The sequence below is a fragment of the Seriola lalandi genome, unplaced genomic scaffold (assembly GCF_002814215.2).
Source record: "Seriola lalandi dorsalis isolate HSWRI2012SDOR001 ecotype SW California unplaced genomic scaffold, Sedor1 jcf7180002054941, whole genome shotgun sequence".
Taxonomy (NCBI): Eukaryota; Metazoa; Chordata; class Actinopteri; order Carangiformes; family Carangidae; genus Seriola; species Seriola lalandi.
Genome location: NW_019525492.1, coordinates 642,743 through 654,321, shown reverse-complemented (window position 1 = coordinate 654,321; position 11,579 = coordinate 642,743). Strand labels below are relative to the sequence as shown.

Below are 11,579 nucleotides of genomic sequence, written 5' to 3'. Positions count from 1 at the left end.
AGTCCAATGACGGCGTCCCCGTCTACGTCACCTCCCACGTGTGGCATCCTGACCTGCCGCGGACGTTGCTGTCTGCAGCCTCAGATGGCTCCGTCCACGTGTGGGACTGGGTCGACCAATCGGCTGCTGATGGTCCAGCACCAGGAACAAAGTGAAGCTCTGGTTCACATGGAGAGAGGATGATGAAGAGAACTCATGTTACCTGTGTACTGTACTGAAGCTACAGCTGAACAAAGGAAAACAGTTCAGTGTTTCCTGTGTGGATTGTACTGCTGCCTCCATCTTTCATGATGAGGTAAAGAGATGAAACTGGAATTTAGCTGAAGAAACTATTTTAAAAAAACAAAACAAAATACATTTTTTACATAAATTAAAGCAAGTGATTTTCTTACTGTTTGTCATTCTTTTGGTTCAAGTGCAACATACATACATGCTAACAAAGTCATCAAAATGTCATAATATACTATATGAAAATGTTATTGTAGGCCTATAGTATGCCAAAAAATAACATAATATTGTAAGTAAAAAAATAATATCGTACAAAATAAGAGTCAGAAAAACATAAAATTATATTAAGGTATAAAAATGTGAAAACGTCATAGTATAGCAACGCCTAAAAATGTCAAAAAACCATATAGTATAGCAATGCACAAATAGTCACAATAAGACATGAAAATGAAAAAACTTCATATTATGAGTCAGAAAAATAAAAGACGTCATAGTATAGTAAGGCATAAAAATGAATAAAAATGTCATAGTATAGTAAGGCAAAAAAAGTCATAGTATAGTAAGGCATAAAAATGAAAAAAAAACGTCATAGTATAGTAAGGCATAAAAATGAAAAAGAAACGTCAGTATAGTATGGCAAAAAAAGTCATAGTATAATATGGCATAAAAATGAATAAAAACGTCATAGTATAATAAGGCATAAAAATGAATAAAAATGTCATAGTATAGTAAGGCATAAAAATGAAAAAAAAACGTCATAGTATAGTATGGCAAAAAAAGTCATAGTGTAGTATGGCATAAAAATGAATAAAAACGTCATAGTATAGTATGGCAAAAAAAGTCATAGTATAGTATGGCATAAAAATGAAAAATTACGTAACAGTATAGTAAGGTAAAAAAAAAGAAAAAAAAATGTCTGTACAGTACGGCAAAAAAAAGTCATAGTATAGTAAGGCAAAAAAAAATCATAGTATAATATGGCATATAAATGAATAAAAACGTCATAGTATAGTAAGGCATAAAAATGAATAAAAATGTCATAGTATAGTAAGGCATAAAAATGAAAAAAAAAACCTCATAGTATAGTATGGCAAAAAAAGTCATAGTATAGTATGGCAAAAAACGTCATAGTATAGTATGGCATAAAAATGAAAAATTACGTAACAGTATAGTAAGGTAAAAAAAAATAAAAAAAAATGACAGTATAGTACGGCAAAAAAAAGTCATAGTATAGTACGGCAAAAAAAAGTCATAGTATAGTAAGGCATAAAAATGAATAAAAATGTCATAGTATAGTAAGGCATAAAAATGAAAAAAAAACGTCATAGTATAGTATGGCAAAAAAAGTCCTAGTATAGTAAGGCATAAAAATGAAAAAAACGTCATAGTATAGTACGGCATAAAAATGACTAAAAATGTCATAGTATATTATGGCAAAAAAATGAAAAAAAACGTCACAGTATAGTATAGCATGAAAATGAAAAAAAACATAGTATAATATGGCATAAAATTGAAAAAAAACGTCATAGTATATTATGGCAAAAAAATGAAAAAAAACGTCACAGTATAGTATGGCATGAAAATGAAAAAAAACGTTGTAGTATAGTACGGAATAAAAATGACAAAAAACGTCATAGTATAGTATGGCAAAAAAATGAAAAAAAACGTCATAGTATAGGATGGCATGAAAATGAAAAAAAACATCATAGTTTAGTATGGCATAAAAATGAAAAAAAGGTCATAGTATAGTATGGCATAAAAAAAGTCCATAGTATAGTATGGCATAAAAATGAAAAAAAAGTCATAGTATAGTAAGGCAAAAAAAGTCATAGTATAGTAAGGCATAAAAATGAAAAAAACGTCATAGTATAGTAAGGCATAAAAATGAATAAAAATGTCATAGTATAGTAAGGCACAAAAATGAAAAAAACGTCATAGTATAGTAAGGCATAAAAATGAAAAAAAAACGTCATAGTATAGTAAGGCATAAAAATGAAAAAGAAACGTCAGTATAGTATGGCAAAAAATGAAAAAAACGTCATAGTATAGTATGGTATAAAAATGAAAAAAAACGTCATAGTATAGTATGGCATAAAAATGAAAAAAAACGTCATAGTATAGTATGGCATAAAAATGAAAAAAAGGTCATAGTATAGTATGGCATGAAAATGAAAAAAAATTCATAGTATAGTATGGCATAAAAATGAAAAAAAACGTCGTAGTATAGTATGGCATAAAAATAAAAAAAAGTCATAGTATAGTAAGGCAAAAAAGTCATAGTATAGTAAGGCAAAAAAATGAAAAAAACATCATAATATAATATGGTATAAAAATAAAAAAAAAGTCATAGTATATTATGGCAATAAAAATGAAAATAAAACGTCATAGTATAGTATGGCATAAAAATGAAAAAAAACGTCATAGTATAGTATGGCAAAAAAAGTCATAGTATAGTATGGCAAAAAAATGAAAAAAAACGTCATAGTATAGTATGGTATAAAAATGAAAAAAAACGTCATAGTATAGTATGGCAAAAAAAAAAACGTCATAGTATAGTATGGCAAAAAAATGAAAAAAAACGTCATAGTATAATATGGTATAAAAATGAAAAAAACGTCATAGTATAGTATGGCAAAAAAATGAAAAAAAACGTCATAGTTTAGTATTGCAAAAAAAAAAAAAAAAAACGTCATAGTATATTATGTTACAAAATGAAAAAAAAACGTCATAGTATAGTAAGGCATAAATGATGAAAATAAACGTCATAGTATAGTAAGGCAAAAAAAGTCATAGTATAGTAAGGCAAAAAAATGAAAAAAACATCATAGTATAATATGGTATAAAAATGAAAAAAAAGTCATAGTATATTATGTTACAAAATGAAAAAAAAGTCATAGTATAGTACGGAATAAAAATGAAAAAAAAACGTCATAGTATATTATGTTACAAAATGAAAAAAACATCATAGTATAGTATGGCATGAAAATGAAAAAAAACGTCATAGTATAGTATGGCATAAATAATGAAAAAAAACGTCATAGTATAATATGGCATAAAAATGAAAAAAAAGTCATAGTATAGTAAGGCATAAATGATGAAAATAAACGTCATAGTATAGTAAGGCATTAAAATGAAAAAAAAAAGTCATGGTATAGTATGGCATAAAAATGAAAAGAAACGTCATAGTATAGTAAGGCATAAATGATGAAAATAAACGTCATAGTATAGTATGGCAAAAAAAGTCATAGTATAGTACGGAATAAAAATGAAAAAAAAACGTCATAGTATATTATGTTACAAAATGAAAAAAACATCATAGTATCATATGGCATGAAAATGAAAAAAAACGTCATAGTATAGTATGGCAAAAAAATGAAAAAAACGTCATAGTATAGTAAGGCATAAATGATGAAAATAAACGTCATAGTATAGTAAGGCATTAAAATGAAAAAAAAAAGTCATAGTATAGTATGGCATGAAAATGAAAAAATACGTCATAGTATAGTAAGGCAAAAAAAGTCATAGTATAGTAAGGCAAAAAAATGAAAAAAAACATCATAGTATCATATGGTACAAAAATGAAAAAAACGTCATAGTATAATGTGGTATAAAAATGAAAAAAAAGTCATAGTATAGTACGGAATAAAAATGAAAAAAAAACGTCATAGTATATTATGTTACAAAATGAAAAAAACATCATAGTATAGTATGGCATGAAAATGAAAAAAAACGTCATAGTATAGTATTGCAAAAAAATAAAAAAAAACGTCATAGTATAGTATGGCACAAAAATGAAAAAAAAGGTCATAGTATAGTATGGCACAAAAATAAAAAAAAACGTCATAGTATAGTATGGCAGGAAAATGAAAAAAAACGTCATAGTATAGTAAGACATAAAAACTAATAAAAACATCATAGTATAGTATGTTTAAAAAAAATATTATAGTATAATATGGTACAAAAATGAAAAAAACGTCATAGTATAGTATGGAATAAAAATGAAAAAAAAACGTCATAGTATATAATGTTACAAAATGAAAAAAAAACGTCATAGTATAATATGGTACAAAAATGAAAAAAACGTCATAGTATAATGTGGTATAAAAATGAAAAAAACGTCATAGTATAGTAAGACATAAAAACTAATAAAAACATCATAGTATAGTATGTTTAAAAAAAATGTTATAGTATAGTAAGGCATAAAAATGAAAAAATACGACATAGTATAGTGAGGCATAAAAATGAAAAAAAAACGTCATGGTATAGTATGGTAAAAAATTGTCAAAAAACGTCATGGTACATTCAGGCACAAAAAGTCACAGTATAGTAAGGCATTAAATAAAAAAAAACGTCATAGTATAAATCTTTAATTAGTTTCTCTCTTTATCAGAGGACACTGTTTGTAGAGACAAACATTCATGAAGCTCATAGTCCTTTTTTCAATCATTGTCTGAACAAAAGAGTTTAGACGGATGAATGACGAACTGACGACTTAACACAACCTCAGTACAACAGATTTGAGAATCATGACGAAGTTGCAGCTCCTCTTTCACCATCTCTTTCTCTGAGTGTGACCTTGGTTTCTTCAGCCTGCAGACCACAACACTGAACGATCAAACAACAACGAGCTCTGCCCATGTTTAATGTCATGTAACAAACAAGGCGACATTGACCTCTGACCTTCTTATAATATGCTGCCTACACCGCTGTGATGGGATGAACACGCTGGTGACGACACGTCTCCTGCATCTGTTCAGTGAAACAGTTTTGAAACAGACGTCCCAGGAAACTGACACCTAAAACACTAAAATCCACTTGACCTTCACTTCAAAACTGCGTTTAAAGAATAAACTTAATTTTAGACATGAAAAGAACAAACCACTGAATTAAAAATCAAGAACCTGAAACAACAGAGTCGACAGTTTATATATAAATCATGTTTTAAAGAGCCGACATGAAGACTTGAGAACTGGAAGATGTTATACACTTTTTGTTTAACTGATGGACTAAATGATTTTTTAATATGAGCAGGGCTGTAGCTACCTCTGATATTACAACCCTTAGCACTAGTTCTGGGAATTTCAAGTGGTTAACATACATTTTACAATTTCAAATTAAATAAATAACACATTGTGGGTATATCACTTGTTTTTAGACTTAATATTTTCAGTTTTGCCACATTTAGGCCGACCAATCTAAAGGATTCTGAATTTCATCTAAAATGCTTTAAAACAAGATTTAAATTTTCATGCTGGGAAATTAAATACGTGCGGAGTGGATAAGAATTAAAATATGAAAAATATCATTAATTTGAATAATTCATTTCTTCTACAAATATTCTTTGGGGATCTATTCATACCTGTTTTTATTCAATCTTGATATGACTTATTTAGATAGTTCTATTTATTCAAATTTGTTTTGTTGTTTTCAAAGGCAATTTTAACATCATCTCACTCTTTAATGTATTTCCATGCCTCTGTAAAGCACTTTGACCTGTGTAAATAAACTTGCCTTGCCTTCATGATCTCTGGTCATATGCCTGAATATTGATGATCAATCCGGTCAACAGGTTTCGTTCATTTTAATATTTAGGTCAATTTTTTATTCTGTATTTTTCTTCTTCTTTAGTAACGTTTTCTTTTAAATGTGTGTTTTTTTCTTATTCTTTTAAAACAAATAAAAAAATTTAAAAACTAAACTAGAAAGTTAAATGTTATCTTGCAATTGTTTTTTAACCTGACATCTCCATCTTCAGTGTAAATCTACATGTTTCTTCAACCTTCAGTTTTTTTCTTTACGATTGTCCTCACACCCTATTACGCCTTTTATGGTCCGTTTTGTTAAGTTTTATTACATATTTACCTCAATAAATGATGCATGGAATCAAATTTTTTAAGAAAAATCATTCAATCTATTTGAAAAGAGAGAACGCTGATGCAGCAGAAAAACAAGTTGGCGTAATTAACGCAGCGCAGAAACACTGAGTTCTGGTGAAGTGTCTAATTTGAGACGTTGTTGAAACTTCAGATCAGGATCAAACGATATTTGGAGCCTGTGAGCTTCAGGACATGTTGTTTACTGTCGGGGATTTTCTGGGCCATTAAACTTTCTATCTGAGAGAGAGAAAGAAAAAAAAAACACCACCAAATCATTATCATCACCAAATCATTATCAGTGAAATGAGTTTGTTTACATCAGAACAGCTGAATAACAGTTCAGATTAAACTTTTTTCACTTTAAAAATAAGAAACTAATTTCACATACACAGTCTCGTAAAACTGTCCGACTTGATTTCCATACTTCAGTGTGTCTCTTTCCTCCTGAACAGGCAGCCACTTTCATTTTGGAGAAATTGAAAACAAAACTTAATTTCATACTTTACTGCCTCCTCTCCTCCAACGCTGACGTCACCAAACCAAGAACAAACTGCAGCTCTGAGTGAATTCCCTCCAAAACCTTCAGCTGTGTTTTCCCAGCTGAACAAATATGCATCTGCCTTTCAAACACACTGAAGATCCTTCACATCACTCTTCAGCTTTACACATCAACCTGCTGTTTCTCTCTCTTCACCTGAACTTTTTTAAAACAACTTCTGCAACCAGAGATCAGCTGATGAACATTTTCCTCTGTTCATTTCCTGCCTCCAGAGTCCGCCTGTCTCCCACGTAAAGTTTCAGTTTATACGTTTTGGACTTTCAAAACTTTTTTCCTGCGATGAAAGTGTTTCTGTCTCCGTCCGTCCAAACTCCCTGTAATACTTTTCCCAGCAGCTCCACAGCTCATCACACATCTGAGGCTTCAGTGTGAAGTGCAAAGAAAGACAATTAACACTGGGGCTGTGGGAGCTCAGAGGGCGGCGGGCTGGAGATACAGAGATGTACAGAGACGCAGCAGCAGTGAGATAGATGATACTTAGTTTTTTATTCTTATCTATTTCTTTTACTTTTGAAGCGTCCACAGAATGTCTGATAATCAATTCGTTGTTCGTTTTTCAAGCAGAAAGTAGAGTTTCTCAGATGTTTGGTTTAGATCAGTGAACATTTAAAATCTTTGAGTTTTGAACCGTTGGAATGATAAAACAAGACGTTTAAAGACGCTATGTTGGGTTTTGGGAACTTGTGATTAACTTTTTTCACTGTATTCTGATATTTACAGAGAAACTGATTCACTGATTATTCACAAAAATAAAGAAGAGCTTAATCAAATTGGAAACAATCATTATCTGCAGCCATAAAAATCTAAACGCCTCACATGAGGGCTATAAGTAGATGTTAAAATTTGTGGATGTCCCCTAAACGCCTCACATGCAGGCAATCAGCAGACGCTCAAATTCACAGGTGTCCCCTAAACGCCTCACTTCTAGGCAATCAGTCCCCTAAACGCCTCACATGCAGGCAATCAGTATAAACTAAAATTTGCAGATGTCCCCTAAACGCCTCACATGTTTTAGGCTCATATAATATTTCATGGCACATAATTGGAGTCATTGAACAGACCTGAACAACATGGAGCTGATGCAGGAAACAGGAAGTGAACAGCTTTTCAAACGTTCACATTATGGAGTGTGAATATTTACAATTCCTGCCGTAAATATAAATATCCACCATCATGAATCTGTACACCGTCAAACCAACAGCAGTAACGGCTGCAGCCAGTCGGAAGCTGTGTCGCTCTTTAAGATCCTCTCACACAAAACGCTGTGAGATGATTTCCAGTGCGGCAGACGTGGGCAGAGAGCAGCAGGCGAGAGAACAACAGAGCTGCAGAGGGAGAGAGAGGTGAACACAAAGAGGCGACATGAAAAAGATAGAGAGTGTAGGAGCCGTGGAGACGCTCTCGTGGAGTCTGTTCAACCATTTAATTAAAGCTGAGCGGCTGTTTGTGTGGCGGCTGCCCACTGAAGGCTCCTCTTCAATACCTTATCACACACCACACAATTACTCAAAAAATACTGAAGGAAATATTTTCTCACCGACGCTCGTGTATTAAAGGTATTTTAACAAACTTTATGAAACTCACTTCAAAAACCAAAAACATCCAATAAGAAGAAGATGATTTTTCTTTGGTACTTTTTGGAAACTTGGTCGGTGTTCAGAGAAAACATCAGATCACACTTAAAGTTAAAGCTGTGATAATCAATATTCTACCTTAACAATGGATCAAATGACTGTGTAGGGCTGCAATTAATGATTATTATCACTATTGAATAATCTCATTATCATTTTCTTAATTTCTTAGTTCATAAAAACCCAAAGATATTCAGTTTACAATGATCTGAAAAAGGGAAAAGCATAAAATCCTCACTAATGATAGAGACTGGATGTTGGTCTGAATTTGCAGAATATGTAAAAACACCGATCAGCCACAACATTAAAACAGGAAGCTGGTTTTATAATACTGCCGGAGATCAGTGATCATCTGCAGCCTGTTCATTCTTAATCATCAGTAATGTGATTTAAAACCAAACATCAACCTCCGAGGCTGAAACATGAAGCAGCAACACTGAAGAACCAGGAGCTGCAGTTCCTCTAACGACCACTAGAGTCTGGCTCCAACAGTGAGTCAGTCCCCATAGACTCCCATGTTAAAATGTCCAACTTTACAGCAGAAGCTCAAGTGCTTTGAATGACATGATGCTGCACTGAAGCACAAAGATGCTCCTACAAAGTTAATCCTGCTGCTGCGGGGAGACGAGGACTGGAGGACTGGCGTGACGAGTCCGACCCCAGAATTAATGATCCAAACCTCTGAAGTAATGATGAAATATAGAGACGTTTGCATCCATCCATTTGCCCCTGGGACTGAAACATGATGCATTAACACTAAAGTGCTAAAAGCTGAAGTTCCTCTAATGGCCACTAGAGTCTGGCTCCAACAGTGAGTCAGTCCCCATTGACTCCCATGTTAAAATGTCCAACTTTACAGCAGAAATAAACATGTTTACAGTCTGGTACAAAAACTGTTTTGGTCTCTAAAGCTAATTTCCTCCTTCATGACACCTGTTTATATAACTCACCTGTTTACATTTTATTAAGGACTACAGTCATGGAGGATTGAGGGCGTGGCCTCTTTGAGTGACAGGTGGGTGAGCGTATGTTTGCCACAAACCAGCTCTCTCCTCCTTTTTGACCATTTTTGTATTTGCTGGGAGTTAGGAGGCGGAGTCAGACACTGCCAAGATGGCAACGGCAGAGCAGCTCACTCTGAGCTTCAGAAACCTGTTAGTGACGTCACAGAGACTATGATCAAAACGTATTTTGTAGTTTCAATTATTTTCAAGGTGAATATACACTCACTGACCACTTTATTAGGTACACCTAATAACCATCAATGGTTGAACTGTAGCTAATGAATGGATGATGAATTCAATCCTTTATGACGTTTGAAGACCTGCAGGAACTGGACCAGGCTCTACTGACTTCAGACTGTTACACTGTGTTACTTTGTGTCTCCATCCACAAACAAACAAACAAACAAACAAACAAACAAACACATAGAGGATGATGTACTGGACTGATTTCTGTTTTTTTTTAGTGTGGAAAAATAGGACGTAAACAATCAAAAGGAGGCATAATGACAACTTTAGAAAATATCGACTCTGGCTCTGTGTGTGTGTGTGTGTGTGTGTGTGTGTGTGTGTGTGTGTGTGTGTGTGTGTGTGTGTGTGTGTGTGTGTGTGTGGAGCTTGCTGAGAGTGAGGCAGCTTGTAGAAAGGACACAGGAGACAGTAATTATATTGACTGACAGAACAGGAGAGTCTGAACCACCTAATGACACCGAGGCAGCTGGAGGAGTCGGGACTGTGAAACAACGTTCGTGTATAAATGGAAATCTGGACGCTCCTGAGGAGGCAGACGATGAAAACTGATGAAGGACAGTCTAAATTTACCGCGCTGTTTGTCGTCCATGTTTTATTCTGTTAACTACAATACTGACAATCTTACAAACCCTCGCTGCACCTCTCTCCTCCTGCAGCCTGTTTTAGAGTAAAGCGACAGAGGCTTTTTTCCTGCTGCTATATTCATAATTAAAATCATGTGATCCTGTTTATGACACCGGTGTTTGTTTAGTTTCTGTCTCCTAGATTTAATTCTCCAAAAAACACAGCAGCTCATTAGTTTAATTCTCTCTGGGGCTCAACAGATGGGCTCTGGTCCAAAAAACAATTTAATTTGTGCTCAAAGAGCAAAGAGGCACATCGCTGTCATGTCACCACACACACACACACACACACACACACACACACACACACACACACACACACACACACACACACACACCCCTTTTAACTACTGGTAGTCAACAGTTGAATATTAGAAGCTCAAATCTACAAAGGTTTCAAAACTAGTTGCTGCAGGGAAAGACACAGACCAAGAAATATGTTCGTATCACCTGAGGAAAGTATGAGACCAGTTTTTTGTGTGAGTTGCAGTTAAGCAGTTGCCATGACAACAACAAACAACGACAATTTTGTTCCCAGAGGTAAAAAAGTCAGGATTTTCAGATACAAACACTCAGATCAGCGTCACAGCTTCAGTTTAAAGATTTATCAATTCATCACCGTGGAGACGTGACAAGACGACCTTAAAGGCTCGTCTTTGCTGATATATATATTTATATATGATATGAGATTATATGATTTGTAGAGTGAAGAAGATCATGAGTCATCCAAAGCTTTTGATGCTGATTTCTGCAGGTAAATATAAATTCTTTAAAGTGATAAATCTTCAAGATTTTGTTTTATCACTAAAAAATCACTGAACACCAAACAACAAATTATTCTTTATTAGAAATTAGACTGGAAAGAAACCAAACTACAAGTGTCTCTGAATGATCGGTTCCTTTTGTCCCTGCATCAGTGTGGACTGAATTTAATCCTGATTTAATACAGTTTTACTTTGATCTTGGTCTTAAACACAACAAGGTTTTATCTTTGACGTCCATTCAAACACATTTTACAGAACAACTGAAGAGATTATCCACCAACAAGATCTCTGAAGACTTCATGTTGCTCTGTGGGAAATCATCAGGAGCATTTTCAAGGACGATCATCGTCATTAGTCGCAGCTCTGGGTTCAGTGTGTGGAAACAAGTGGGTTTTTGTAGATGGATCCACAAAGACGAGTTCCTGCTGCTGCCAATCTAGATAAACAAACATTTTGTTCAAAGTGCAGATTCAAATCTTCACCGAGGTCAAATGGAGAGGCGTCCCCTCGCTGAGAAAATGGAGGCCGGCGTTTCAAAGAAAGTGTGTGACTGCTCAGCCTGTTGATGACACAGAGAGAGAGAGAGAGAGAGAGAGAGAGAGAGAGAGAGAGAGAGAGAGAGAGAGAGAGAGTGTGTGTGTGTGT

The 11,579-nt window shown here is 33.9% G+C and overlaps 1 long non-coding RNA gene across 1 annotated transcript in view; it reads right to left on the bottom strand.

Annotated features, from left to right (window-relative positions):
* Nucleotides 1-10,998: 10,998 nt before the first annotated feature.
* Nucleotides 10,999-11,579, bottom strand: part of LOC147817563 (uncharacterized) — a 6,353-nt gene continuing 5,772 nt past the window's right edge. Inside the window, exon 2 of the long non-coding RNA XR_015436260.1 lies at nt 10,999-11,493. This is a non-coding gene — a long non-coding RNA (uncharacterized LOC147817563). The remainder of the gene's footprint in view (nt 11,494-11,579) is intronic.